Consider the following 14,297-nt stretch of genomic DNA (forward strand, 5'->3'; position numbering starts at 1 on the left):
ATGCACAAATCCGCACCTTTTATTTTGAAAAATTCATAACCTTTATCAGAATAAGAATTAAAGCTTAAAGCAGGTACATACCGTTGTCTTTAGAAATATTAGAGCTATACTTTAAAAATTTCAGAAAAAAATATTAAAATTGAACAGAGTTGTAGCGAGGTAAACGCAAAAAAACGTGATTTCTTTTTTTTATTTTTAGGTTAAAATTGCGATTTTGACGATGTTCCCACACATAAAATTCAATATAAACCTCATTTTCGTTTTCAGTACCTTCAAAAATATAAAGTATGAATAAAATTCACCTCTCTGTGGTCAGTACCTGGTCATTTTAGGGGTATCTCCCTCTCGCCTATTTTATTAGAATCACCATCATCAACAGCTATTCCATCCATCATCGGATGTAAGCCTCCCTTAGGTGTGTCCATTCATACCTGTTTGCTGTTTTTTGCATCCATTCGTGGCCATCCATTCGTTTGATGTCATCAGTCCATCTTGTTTGAGGTCTTCCTCTACTTTTTTTGCTTGCTCTTGGTCGCCATTCGATAATTTGGATACTTTGTCCAATGGTTGTCTTCCATTCTTCCTATGTGTACTGTCCAGTTCCATTGTAACATGGCAATCGTCTGGATCACATCTGTTACTTTTGGTCGTCTTCTTATCTCTTCATTGTACTTGCGATTACTAAGCTTAATGTTGAGCTTCTCCGTTCCATAGCTCTCTGAGTCACTTAAAGTTTCTGGACTACGCTGTTGTTAAAAGTCCAAGTTTCAATTCCATATGTCAAAACTGGCAAAACGTACGTTTTTGCCTTTAAATCATTTGGTAAATTTGATTTAAATACTGTTTGTAATCGACCCCATAGCTGTTCCTTAGCCTGCTGCCCATGCTAAGGAACATCTTCTATTTAAATCAGCCTTTTGGTTAAGCTTTTGACAGTTCTATTTTTTGTCCTGAGTATATACAGTGGAACTTGGATATTACGGCCTCGGTAGTTACGTCATCTCGGTTGTAACGTCAATTTTTAATAGGTCCTGTCAAACACTATTCGATAACATTATTAAAAACCCGGATTTTTCGGCTAAAAATAAAGTAACCCTCGTCTATAGCGTCATAAAATTTTAGAGTAGGATGATTTTTTTTTATTTTATGAAGATTAAAGTGCAATGCGTTTCCGGCTTTGCGACATTGTTTCTTCTAAGAATGTGAGAAAGGCTAATTATCCCTTCTTTGTACAGTTTTGACGTTGACAGTTCTATGATTTTTCATTTATCAGTGCCATTCTAACAGTCAAATTTTCTGTTTAAGAACAGTCTGTTTAAGAAATTTTCGCTACCGTGAAATTGTGTTCGGCTCGTTTTGTTTTTAATTGGCTTTTTATTTTTTAATATGGCAAGTTGTAGTACTAGAAGGAAGTACTACTTTCATTTTTCGCTACCTCTTTTATAACGTCACTCTGATATAGCGTCATTTTTTTACTGGACCCTTCAATAACGCTATAGCCAAGTTCCACTGTATACGACTTAACATTTTCTATACGAGGTAGCGAGAAAGTATGGAAACACGGTAATTTCTCGGAAACCACTGTAACGATTTTTATACATTTTGGTGGGTAAGGGTTTTCTAATACGGCCGATATTATAGTGGTAATTACATTGTTGTCAAATCTTTCGTTTTTCTGGAAATCTAATGAACTTTCTTTTTTCAAATGGAACATCCTGTATATTTTTTGCGTTTTGACGTCCTTAAGAAATACTGAATATGTTTGATGTTATATTTCCTATACCTAAGTGCCATAATTTTTAAATAAATTATAAAAATCAAATTTTTCGGCCGAGATAGACATTATTTTTAGGTTCTTTGAATCATTGGAAACAAAAAAGGCCTTTTGTAATTTTTGTCTAAACTTAATCGTTTCCGAGCTATAGACAATTTAAAACTGAAAAAAATCGAAAAATGACGATTTTCTAGGTTCAAAAACCCAATTAATAGTCTAAGAGCTAGTGAACCCTCCGACTAACGGTCGTCCTGTAAGGCTACAAATTTTTCTGGTGATAATTTCTAGCACACCAAGGCTAAAAACCATGACCTGGCAGGCATTAGCGGTGCACGTGTATCTAGCATCTACCAAGTGAATCGAAAAGTGCAAATTTAGGGGGTAAAATAAACTTTCTCCTGTAAGGTTTAAATTTAAGTATGTGTTTGAATAAGTCATTTAGAAGAAATGTGTACAATGACAGGCGATTCTGAAGAGCATAAGACCTTGCCAGGCGAGGGGAAAGATTAGGGGTTTTTCCTAAAATTATTCTTTTTGCATCGAACACATTTTTTTTAGGTTTTTTGAATCATTCCAAACAGAAAATGTCTTTAGTGATTTTTCTCTTAAGTTAATAATATTTGTTATATAAGCGATTGAAAATTTTGAAAATTGCGAAATCGGCCATTTTTAACCCTAAATCGGACATTTATCTAAAAATTTCAATGTTGCCAAGGTACGTAGATATTCTTTAAACATTGATTGATGAAATCCTGAAGAGTTTTTTGCAATAAAATATCGAAAACCCCTTTGTTTTTTTAATTGCTAATCAAGCGGGCGCGACACTGTAGTATAAGTGAGGACGTTTGAGTTTGCATAAATTCATTATCTCGAGAATGGGCAAATTTCAAGAGAAACCCTCAGACAGGTCGATTTTTATTTTTGAATTAGGACTTTTTGGCATATATATAATACTAGTGACGTCATCCATCTGGGCGTGATGACGTAATCGATGATTTTTTTAAATAAGGGTAGGGATTGTGTGATAGCTCATTTGAAAGGTTATTTAATTCTCTATTCAGTAATATAAACATTAATATAATTATTTATACAGGGTGTACAAAAAAATTTTTTCTTCTATTTGTCAAATTTAATCAAAGTTAATTTAATAAAAAAAATGTTTTGTACACCCTGTATAAATAATTATGTTAATGTTTATATTAGTGAATAGAGAATTAAATAACCTTTCAAATGAGCTATCACACAACCCCTACTCTCATTTAAAAAAATCATCGATTACGTCATCACGCTCAGATGGATGACGTAACTAGTATTATATGTATGCCAAAAAGTCCTAATTTAAAAATAAAAATCGACCTATCTGAGGATTTCTCTTGAAATTTGCCCATTCTCAAGATAATGAATGTATGCCAACTCAAACGTCCTCATACTACAGTGTCGTGCCCGCTTGATTGGCAATTAAAAAACAAAGGCGTTTCCGATAGTGTATTGCAAAAAACTCTTTGGGATTTCATCAATCAATGTTTAAAGAATATCTACCTACCTTGGCAACTTTGAAATTTTTAGATAAATGTCTGATTTGGGGTTAAAAATGGCCGATTTCGCAATTTTCAAAATTTTCATTCGCTTATATAACAAAAACTATTAACTTAAGAGAAAAGTCACTAAAGACCTTTTCTGTTTGGAATGATTCAAAAAACCTAAAAAAATTGTTCGATGCAAAAAGAATAATTTTAGGAAAAACCTCTAATCTTTCCCCTCGCCTGGCAAGGTCTTATGTTCTTCAGAATCGCCTGTCTTTGTACACATTTCTTCTAAATGACTCACTCAAACACATACTTAAATTTAAACCTTACAGGAGAAAGTTTATTTTACCCCCTAAATTTGCACTTTTCGATTCACCTGGTAGATACACGTGCACCGCTGATGCCTGCCAGGTCATGGGTTTTAGCCTTGGTGTGCTATGAATTATCACTAGAAATATCTAGCCTTACAGGACGACCGTTAGTCGGAGGGTTCACTAGCTCTTAGACCATAACAAATATTATTTTTGAAACTACGACGGGCCTAAATTCAAGCTCAAACCTTATTTTATCAGTTACCGATAAGTAATTTGGGCTGATTTCATTTTAAAATATTTTTTTCTAGTTTTTAATGCAGCCCGATCTCTCGTCCTCTCATATGTGCTTCATTAACAATTAAAAAAAACAATGTTTTAGAATAAAACGTGCCAAAAATTCTTATTTAGCTGATAAAAGAAGGTCTGAGCTTGATATAGGTACTTCGTAATTTCAAAAATTATTTTTTTACGTGTTTTTGTTTGAAAATTTTCTAGTCTAATTTTGTATTTTTGATAGTTTTACATTGTTTATAACTCGGAAACGATTAACTTTAAAGAAAAATTACAAAAGACTTTGTTTGTTCCCAATGATCCAAAGAACCTAAAATAATGTCTATCGCGGCTGAGAAATTTGATTTTTATTTGTTTAAATTTTTTTTTTTTTTTAATAAATGTAGCAATAACTCCGAAATTATGGCATTTAAGTATAGGAAATATAACATGAAAAATAATCAGTATTTCTTAAGGATGTCTAAACGCAAATAATATACAGGGTCTTCTATTTGAAATAAGAAAGTTCATTAGATTCCCAGAAAAACGGAAGATTTGACAACACTGTAATTACCACTATAATATCGACCGTATTAGAAAACCCTTACCCACCAAAATTTATAAAAATCGTTCTAGCGGTTTACGGGATATTGCCGTGTTTCCATACTTTCTCGCTACCCTATATAATTGTTACACTCAAAAAAATTTAGTTCGTAATATTGATTAATAGTGATTACTGAATAGTATTTCGTTGTCATAACAATTTAATTTGTTGTTTCAACGAACTTTTAGACAAATGACGAATGTATTTGGTTATTGTCACAATGATTGAATAATAATTGTGAGAATAACTAGAGTACATTAATCAATAACACTCAATTTATTCAGCCAATAACTTAGTTTCGTATATTTAATAAATACTGTTAATTCTGGCAGCAACTCACGTTCTTGATTTCGTAGATGATAAGCAATTACCTTGGTTTATTGTTACAACGTACAGATTTCATTAAAACAATGTACAAATGTTGTTAATATAGAGTAATATAGGATTATTGAATAGATGTAAATTGATTGTTGTGACAACGAATGCATTAATCAATCCACTACTGCATTTAATACCCACAATCAATGCGTTAATTGTGACAATAATCATAGTTGTTGATACAATAAATGATTTGCTTGACCATTTGAAGGTTAACGGGTTTTCCTTATCGTGATACCCCTAGCTTCTCTGTGTTACCGAAGTGCCGAATAATAATTGCATTTCGTTTTCAAGTGTAGTCCGTAGTAGAAGGAAGTTTTTGTGTGTCTATTATCGTGAAATTTCGGTCGAATTATTTTTAAATGTATTCATTTTTTTCGAATCCTGAGAAAACTAATTATTATTTTTGAAAATTTAAATGCAAAATAAAATATTACAGTATTATCGAGGGTCTGAAGTCCCTGAGAACCTCTATAATGATTATTTTAATAAGTCACAGGGGTGAAAAAGAGAAAATTTAGTATGATTTTTAATTTCAAATAGCCATACCATTCAACAGAAACTTTTTGTTTATTTTAAGGGACTTTCTGCCCTCGGTAATAATGTAATATTTTATTCTGCGTTTAAATTTTTCAAAAATACTTATTAGTTTTTTCAGAATTCCAAAAAAAATGAATGCGTTTAAAAAGAATTCGATCGAAATTTTGCACCTGCGCTCTCAAAAAGAATTAAAGTGTTACACATTTTTGGAATCACTATTTCAAACGCTTTTAAATAAGCTGTCACATGACGTACTTTCACATTAAAAAAAATCAAAGTTACGCCGCGCCTGTCACCTGAAGAGGGATCGTGTAAAGTTCGAAACATTGATGTTATAGGTAATATACTTTGATTATTTAAAAATCGACCTGTCCGAGCGTTTTGCTTATGTGCTAAAAATAAATAAGTTAATAAGGGGGTGGGGGGAGTGTAACACTTATTCCAGTACACTGTATAAGTGAAATCATATGAAAAATCACACAGTGTAAAGTCCTTTAGGTTAGGGACAAAAAAGGGGGATTTAAAAAATTATTATTAATCAATTAATATCATACATTGGGCTATTGCATTCAGTAATTATTTATATAAAATACGTTGATAGTAGGAATGAACGAAACTGATTGAAAGAATGAATAGAATTGCTTGTAAGAAAAACCGTATTTATTGTGGGAATGAACGGAATTAATTGTAACAAAAAACGGAAATAATTGTAGAAATAAACGAAATACGTTAGGAGAAATAACACTGTTATTGACACAACGAATAGTCTTCGTCGGTCAATTAACGACGTTGTTGTTTCAATAAATAGTGTTCGTTGACTCAGTGAACAGAGTTCGTAATATCAATAAATAGTGTTCGTTGACTCAGTGAACAGAGTTCGTAATACCAATAAAGTGATATTATGGTATACATAATGAATGTTCATCCATTCAATAAACGTAATACATTGGCTCAACGAACGAAAATAATGAATTGATAAACATCGTTTTGTTGTCCCAATAAAACCAATAATTGGACAAATTTTAAGTATTGCGTTTGTTGTCTGAATTAAAATTTTTATTGATATTACGTACCTTTTTCGTTGAGTGATCCAGAGTAGAATACTGCCTTGTAATGAAATAGTGGTTTATCTTCTTCTTCGTTTGCCATCATAACCCTGGATGGGTCTTTTCCTGTCTGGCTATATCCTTTCATTCAGATATCTATTGTGCCTTTTCCTCCATCGTCGTATATTCATGGTTTTCAGGTCGTCTTCTACGTCATCCAACCATTTCGATTGTAATTTTTTTTGCTGTTAATTTTTGTTTTTCTTTTATTTTGACAAAATGGCAGTTTTATCTGTGTATTATTGATATAGCGAATATTTACACAAACGATGCGGAATTCATCTAATATTTACAAAATGTTGGATTAATTTTAAAACAATTTAAATGTAAAATTCGAAATTGTTGACATTTGTGTGCAGTCAGACAAAAAGATTGTACAAATTAAACCATGATTTTTGGTGCAGTAAATGTAACCCACATGCATCGGTATTTTTTAAGGGGATCGGTACAATGCTATTTAAATGGGATTCATTTTTTTCGAATCCTGAGAAAACTAATGAGTATTTTTCAAAAATTTAAACGCAGAACGAAAGATTTAGTTCTTACCGAGGGCCGAAAGTCCCTTAAAACTTCTATAATGTTTATTTTAATAAGTTACGGGGGTGAAAAACTAAGAGAAAAAATGTAGTGTGATTTTTAATTTCAGATATTTTATTCAAAAGAAACTTTTTATTTATTCTAAGGGACTTTCGTTCGGCCCTCGATAACAATTGAGTCTTTCATTCGGCGTTTAAATTTTTTAAAAACATTTATTAGTTTTTTCAGGATTCGAAAAAAATGGACACCGTACCATGTCCGTGGTGATATTTTCCAAATCAAACATTCGCTATCTTTGTCATACAACGCACTGAGTCGAATAGAATATGTGACAAGACAGTGACAATTTTAAATATTTGACATGGCATCGGGAATATTGTGTTGATTAAATAATCATCGAGTTGTTGATTAAACAATATTGATAGTGTATTTGATAACTAATTGATTTAATACGTGAACTTAAGATCGTGAATAAAAAGTTATTTATTGTTTATTATTTATGGAAGATCCAAGCAGAGAATACCCCAGAATATATTCTGTGATCCAAGTATTTTGTTGTTAAACATGTTCAAAATTGTAAGCGTTCCATAGTAACAATATATTATTAAAAAATCATTTTATCACTTTTTTTTCGATTGAGTATTAGTTTTGTTGTACAGTATATAAATTATTACAATCACTGAATACATAGTGAGTGAAAAAATTATCATATGAATTAACTGAATTAATAATTTAAGCAATTATACAGGTAACAGTTATCCAAGAACATTCAAAAGCCATCTCTTTAAAGTTAATGATGACATTGTCAAGTAATGTTTACATATCCGTATCACCAGTGAGAATTTTACTACACGTAATTTGTCGTGTAAAGACAGAAAAAGTAGGGATAGCCGTAAAATATTTGCGCCTACACTCTTAAGGACAGTAAGTAAACGTCAGAACTGTATTTTATATAATAAAGTTTTGGGCAGATCAGATGCCAGTTAAAAGTGGCATTTGATTAAAAAATAATAAAATTATTTAATTGAATTTTAAAAGCGGTATTTAAATTTTAAATTTAATAACGAAAACATAGTATGCAGCTTCGCGCTAATCTACATAGTACCGCTCACGGTACCACTTTTATTTTCTTACAATTTTAATAAATTTCTTGGACTTCCTCTTGGTCCATCTTTTACTGGTTTCCAGTTGAATATGTTCCTGATCAGTTCTTCTACCCCTCTTCTTTGTATGTGTCCAAACCATCTGAGCCTTTGTGCTTTAATGAATTGCAATATATCTTCTCCTTCAGTTATATTTATTATTTCATGGTTCATCAGCTTTCTATATTCCCCTGTTTCTGTCTTTACTGGGCCATGTATTCTTCTCATAATTTTTCTCTTAAATATTCTTAACTTTTCTTTGTCTTTTTTCGTGAGGCACATTACCTCTGCTACATAGGCTATCACTGGTCTAATTGCTGCTGTATGATTTTGTTTTTTTGCTCCGGTTTTTGTCCTTAAGTAGTCGGTAATATTTCCAATATACTCTATTACCTGCTTTAATTATTTCGTTTATCTCTATACTCCTTCCATTTTTGCCGTCCACCATCACCCCCAGGTATTTGAAGCAGTCTACCTTCTGGAATATATTTTCACATCTTTATTTCTGCTATTCTGTTTACATTGTCTCTTGTGCTTATTAGGTATTTTGTTTTATTCTGATTGACTATTAATCCACTCGTCTTTGCTTCTCTTACCAGGGTTAAAAGTGCCTCTTCTAGTCTTTTGTTATCTCGTGCTACCAGTCGCAGGTCATCCGCATATCCTATGATCTGTGTTGAGCTTTGAATAATTGTCTTTTTCAGCCCTGTATCCCTGATTACTCCTTCTAGAGCGCTATTAAATAGTGTCGTTGACAGACTGTCTCCTTGTCTTACCCCAAGTTCTATTTTAATGTCGTTTGTATCTCCTTCATTTGTTTTAACTTTTGCTGTTGAGTCTTTCATTGTCATTCTAGTCAGTCTTATTAATTTTGCAGGTATGTATTTCCATTTTTGAGATTAAAGTTGAGAGATGTTTATCTTCAGTATATGATCACTGTGTCAAAACGGTTTAGTATTGATATTATGCAGATTTTTCTGGTATTTGAGATTATAAAATCAGTTTCATTGGACTGGACCCGCTGGACTTCTCATTTATATTTTCACACTGTTTAATTTCTTAAAAAATAGTGTTCAATGTGTCCTTCATGTTTAAGTTATGTATCTACTAAGTTCTTGTGGCCAATTTTATCGTGAAATTACTATTACTCGTATAAAATTCCTAGCAAATACTTAAAAATTTGTCACTCTCTCACCAAAAGGATCAAAAAGAAGCCTAAAATTATCCGACCGTTGTGAAAAAATATATCACGTTCTGTCCATCAAACGATTACTCAAACTCGGAAGATAAACGTCGAGGAAAATCGAGTAAAAGAAGTCGTTACATTTATCAACATCTTATTCATTAATAGAATATTTAAGAGCGGGCATCGCAGAGGCAGAGGCCTACCAGTTGGCACTTTTCATTGGCGTCTTACTTATCCCAGCTGTTTATTTTGGGAATGTTTCGAAAACAAATAGAAGAACTTAAGTTACGATCGCCTAAACAGAAGAGGAGTGTTTTTATAATTATTAACTATGTGAGGTGACGCTAATCGCTCAGAGAAGACAACTTTTATAGAGTTTGGGCGAATGCGGATAGAAAAAGAAATAACAATTTGGCCAGGAAGTATCATTAATTATTGTTTTATTAGGCAGACAGTTAAGCCTGTCAACCGAGCGTTCCTTTAACACTAACAGGTTGCTTGAAAGTTACTTATTTCTAAAAAAAATGTATCGTGCAATGATTTTTAAATTCCCACGAATACGAAGGCGAATACACCCAGCCCAAAATGTGGATGTTTCATGGAGAATTCGTCTAAGGCACATCAAAGAAACATGAAACGTAAATTACGTTTCATGGAAATAAACCACTTCTAAACAAATATATGTCCGGCCATTTATGAAACTCTCCGAAAATAAAAATGTGTCATGAGCATGAATCACACTCGTTTCATTGGTAGGCGGACTTTGAGATTTGTTTAGCAGTGTTTTCTTTTCATGAAACATGTTTTTCGTTTCATGTTTCATGTTTTTCGTTTCATGTTTCTTTGGTGTGCGGCTTGGCTAAGAGAACTTGAAACAAGCCCAGTACAAGGTGATGTAGGATTCTAGAACTCTGGAATGAATATCATAAACGAATGGAAGATGTACGATATCAGTACTGCAGAAGTTGTCTGCAGTACAATTGGCTACATGTAGGTATTGTAATTTAATTTGATCAGACTATGATGCACGTCAAATTCTGATAGTCAATATATTTTTCCTCGCAATTCATGTCCTTTAGTATTTATATGATATTTCCCGTTTGTTCCCACTTCTTGTGGAATAATATGTGTATTTTCTATTTTAACATTTTAGTTACATCTTAGAGTACCTATATTGTCATTGCTTCATTTAGAAAATAATTGAAATCGGAATTAAACATAAAATTTATTCATAGAGTTATAAATATAATGAAGTAATTAAATACCACAATTTCATGGTTTGATAAATAATATAAACATTAACGTGAGTCTCTTTTTATTGCATTTGGCCAGCTTTTCCCATGTAACTCATAAAACAGTATCCGATAACTTATAAGCAATAACTACACAAAATCAGGCAATAGCCACTGTAAACATTAATTTTTCAATACATTCTCATAAATAAACATACACGTCCAGTTATAGGGTACATTTTTAGAGCAAGGACAATAACGCGAATAAAAATAATAGAGAGAAAACGTTTATTTTGTCTAGAGTTGAATAACTAAATCAAAAATTGAAACGCCCCGAAAAAATCCGACACTAATAACAAATTTCTTATTGATACAATAAAAATTTATAAATCATCTCGTCTCAGATAATAAATTGGAACACCCACTAGAAAAATTACTTCGACAATCTTATGACAGGTTTGTTTGTTTTATTGAATGCCAGAGCCAGATATTTCACTGGCAGCTAGTTAGTATCAAGATGAATGCCAAAAAAATGTGTGCATTAGTGATTGTTTTAAACCGAATGTATAAATTATATTTTCATGAAATTCGAACATAAAAATAATGGTAGGGGAGCCCAAGCGGGGATTTTTGCAGTTACTCGAGCGCGTCAGATTATCATATGGGGAGAAACCTGGTATCCTGCAGATGTACCTCTACCATATATTGGCTCTTAACACAGGGAAGTTCGTTAAGGGGGGCCCGAAAAACAAAAATTTATCCTTAAAAGAACTCGAAATTGTCAGATTAAGATAAGGTAAGTTAAGTTAAGTTAGGTAAGATAAGGTAAGTTAAGTGAAGAGGTAATGCGAGAAACTCTGGAAGATGAAACAGTCGGCATAAGAGTAAATGGAGTTTTAGTTAACAATATCAGATATGCAGATGATACAGTAATAATAGTTTACAATAGTTTACGATAGTTTACAAGACCTGCAAAGACTCATGAGTAAAATAGTAAGGTGTAGTAGGGAGTACGGACTCTCTCTCAATATCAAAAAGACGAAGTTTATGAAAATTAGTAAAAACAACCATAATACTAACGAAATCTTGATAGTAGAGGGCCAGCAGATCGAAAGAGTAAAAAAGTACACTTACCTAGGAACACTTATAACAGAAAATAATGACTACACTGCAGAAATAAAAGTCAGAATCGAAAAAGCACGTTCTAATTTTATAAAAATGAAAAAGGTCTTATGTAGCAAAGATTTAACATTAGCTCTTAAAGTACGCCTAACAAAATGTTACGTCTACAGTGTTCTATACTATGGAGTGGAATCATGGACGTTAAATGTAGAGACAATGAGACGACTTAACGCCTTTGAAATGTGGACCTATAGAAAAATTATGAGAGTTTCCTGGGTAGATAGAGTTACAAACAATGAAGTACTGAGAAGAATAGGTAAACAAAAGGAAGTTGAACTTACAATTAAAGAAAAGAAGCTACAGTATCTCGGACATGTGATGCGGGGCGAGAAGTATGACATCCTACGACTCATAATGCAGGGAAAGATAGATGGCAGAAGAAGCATCGGAAGAAGACGAATTTCATGGTTGAAGAACCTGAGAGAGTGGTTTGGATGCAGCTCGAAACAACTATTTAGAGCTACTGCCTCAAAAATTAAAATAGCTATGATGATTGCCAACCTCCGTAGCGGAGATGGCACCTGAAGAAGAAGAAGAAGAAGTTAAGTACATGCAAAAGAGTGTATATTTCAAAAATCTGACGATTTGAGCCGGGCGTAAGGATAAAGCGAATATTTCGCGAAATAAATGACAGATAGAGAAACTAAAAAATATATGCTCAATATTTCTTTAAAATCTATCGAATGATACCAAACACGACTTCCCTCGGAGAGGGGTGGGGGGTAAATTTAATATTTTAAATACGAATCCCGCGATATTTCACGAAATGAACATCAGATCTAAAAACTGTAAAATACACTTATTCAGTATTTTAGAAAAATTTATCGAATGGCACCAAACACGACACCCCACGGAGGTGTGGTGGGGGGTTACTTTAAAATCTTAAATAGGAGCCCTCATTTTTTATTGCAGATTTGGATTCCTTACGTAAAAATAAGTATTATTTCGAAACTTTTATTCGAAACATTTTTTCGAATTTTGGATAGATGGCAATATAATCGGAAAAACGATTGTTGGAAATGGAAAATTAAATTAAAAAATGGCAAGCGCCCACTAAAATGGAAAACTTTACTTAACTTTTTTTGGTTTTAGGACCTACTCTTCACAACCCAATAGGTCCCCAAAGCGCTCGAGTGACTGCACATTTAGCATACTTAGCTCCCCTACCATAAAGGTATAGTTTAAAATTAGGTTAATAATAATAAATGATGGTTTTGCTTGTTTTCGATTCAGAGGGATGCACACCCGCTGGACAGGCTGTTTCTACCATTGCAGGCGTCATCAGCAGCGTTCGTTAGCGTGCACTCCTCTGAATCGAAAAACAGCCGGACCATCAATTTAAAGGGAATCTGAAAGATAATTCAAAATCCCCATTAGGACGCGATACAGAGACAACTCTTAACAAATTGAAGAGTCTTAGATGCGTAATCATCTGAGTATCAAGTAATCAAAAGTAACGAATACTGTAAATGATTACTTTATACAAAAGTAACGATTTCTAACGAATACTCGAAAGTAACTATAATCAACATCACTAGTTCTTGCCACATGATCTCCATTTCTTTTTAGCTACATATTCTACTATGTCTTTGATTTTCGTTCTTTGCCTGATGCTATTATTTGATATTTTGTCACTCCTTGTGATTGCTGGCATGACTCTCTCCATGACCTTTGGGTCACTCTTAGATTTTTTGCTGACCTTTTCGTTAATATTAGGGTCTCTGCTCTGTATGTTATCACCGGCAATACGCACTGTTCATACACTTTTCTCTTCAGATATATGGGCATATCATTTTTGATGCTATGTGGTAGGATACTGTATATATTATATACGATTTTATTTACCATGCGATATCGTATAGTTAGATTAAGATATCGGTTGGTGAAAAATTGTTTCATTTTTGGAAATGCGCTTCTGATCTGTTCTATTCTATATTTTACTTTTTGTTCTGAGCTTAAGGTCTCTTCTTCTTCTTTGAGTACCGTTCCCAAATTTTAGGTTGGGTTGCTTCCATGACAATTTGCCTATATCGTTCTCGATCTTGTGCGGCATATAACACTTAACTACGGTCTCATGTCTTCAGCATTCTAGATATTTAAAAATATTTTGATGGGGTTTCCTTGCAGTTATTGAAGTTAGTATATAATCTGAGTGAAAGACCACATTTGTAATCATTTTTTCTATAGCTTCTCTTATGGTGATTTCGATACCACTCCAGTGCTGTTTTTGGTTATTACCTGAGTAATATATTATCTCCTTATCAATATTCATTTCACCTGAATCAGACCATCTCATCTCACATTCCCAAGATATAAATATTTAACCTGTTCATTTCTGGGATGTTGGAGATTTTGCCTGCCTCGAACATGCTTCTAGTACTCCAGCAGTGGCGGCTGGACAGGGGAGGCAAGGGAGGCTTAGCCTCCCCATAAATTTTTTACACAAGTTACACTGTTTTGTTTATTTTGAATCGCGAAAAACAACAAGCACTCTTACTATTATACA

The 14,297-nt window shown here is 33.0% G+C and overlaps 1 protein-coding gene across 2 annotated transcripts in view; it reads right to left on the minus strand.

Moving 5' to 3' along the window:
- LOC114329113 (innexin shaking-B) overlaps positions 1 to 14,297 on the minus strand; it is a 169,923-nt gene that overhangs the window by 71,703 nt on the left and 83,923 nt on the right. The gene's annotated exons all lie outside the window — the stretch shown is intronic.

The sequence above is a fragment of the Diabrotica virgifera genome, chromosome 8 (genome assembly GCF_917563875.1).
Source record: "Diabrotica virgifera virgifera chromosome 8, PGI_DIABVI_V3a".
Taxonomy (NCBI): domain Eukaryota; kingdom Metazoa; phylum Arthropoda; class Insecta; order Coleoptera; family Chrysomelidae; genus Diabrotica; species Diabrotica virgifera.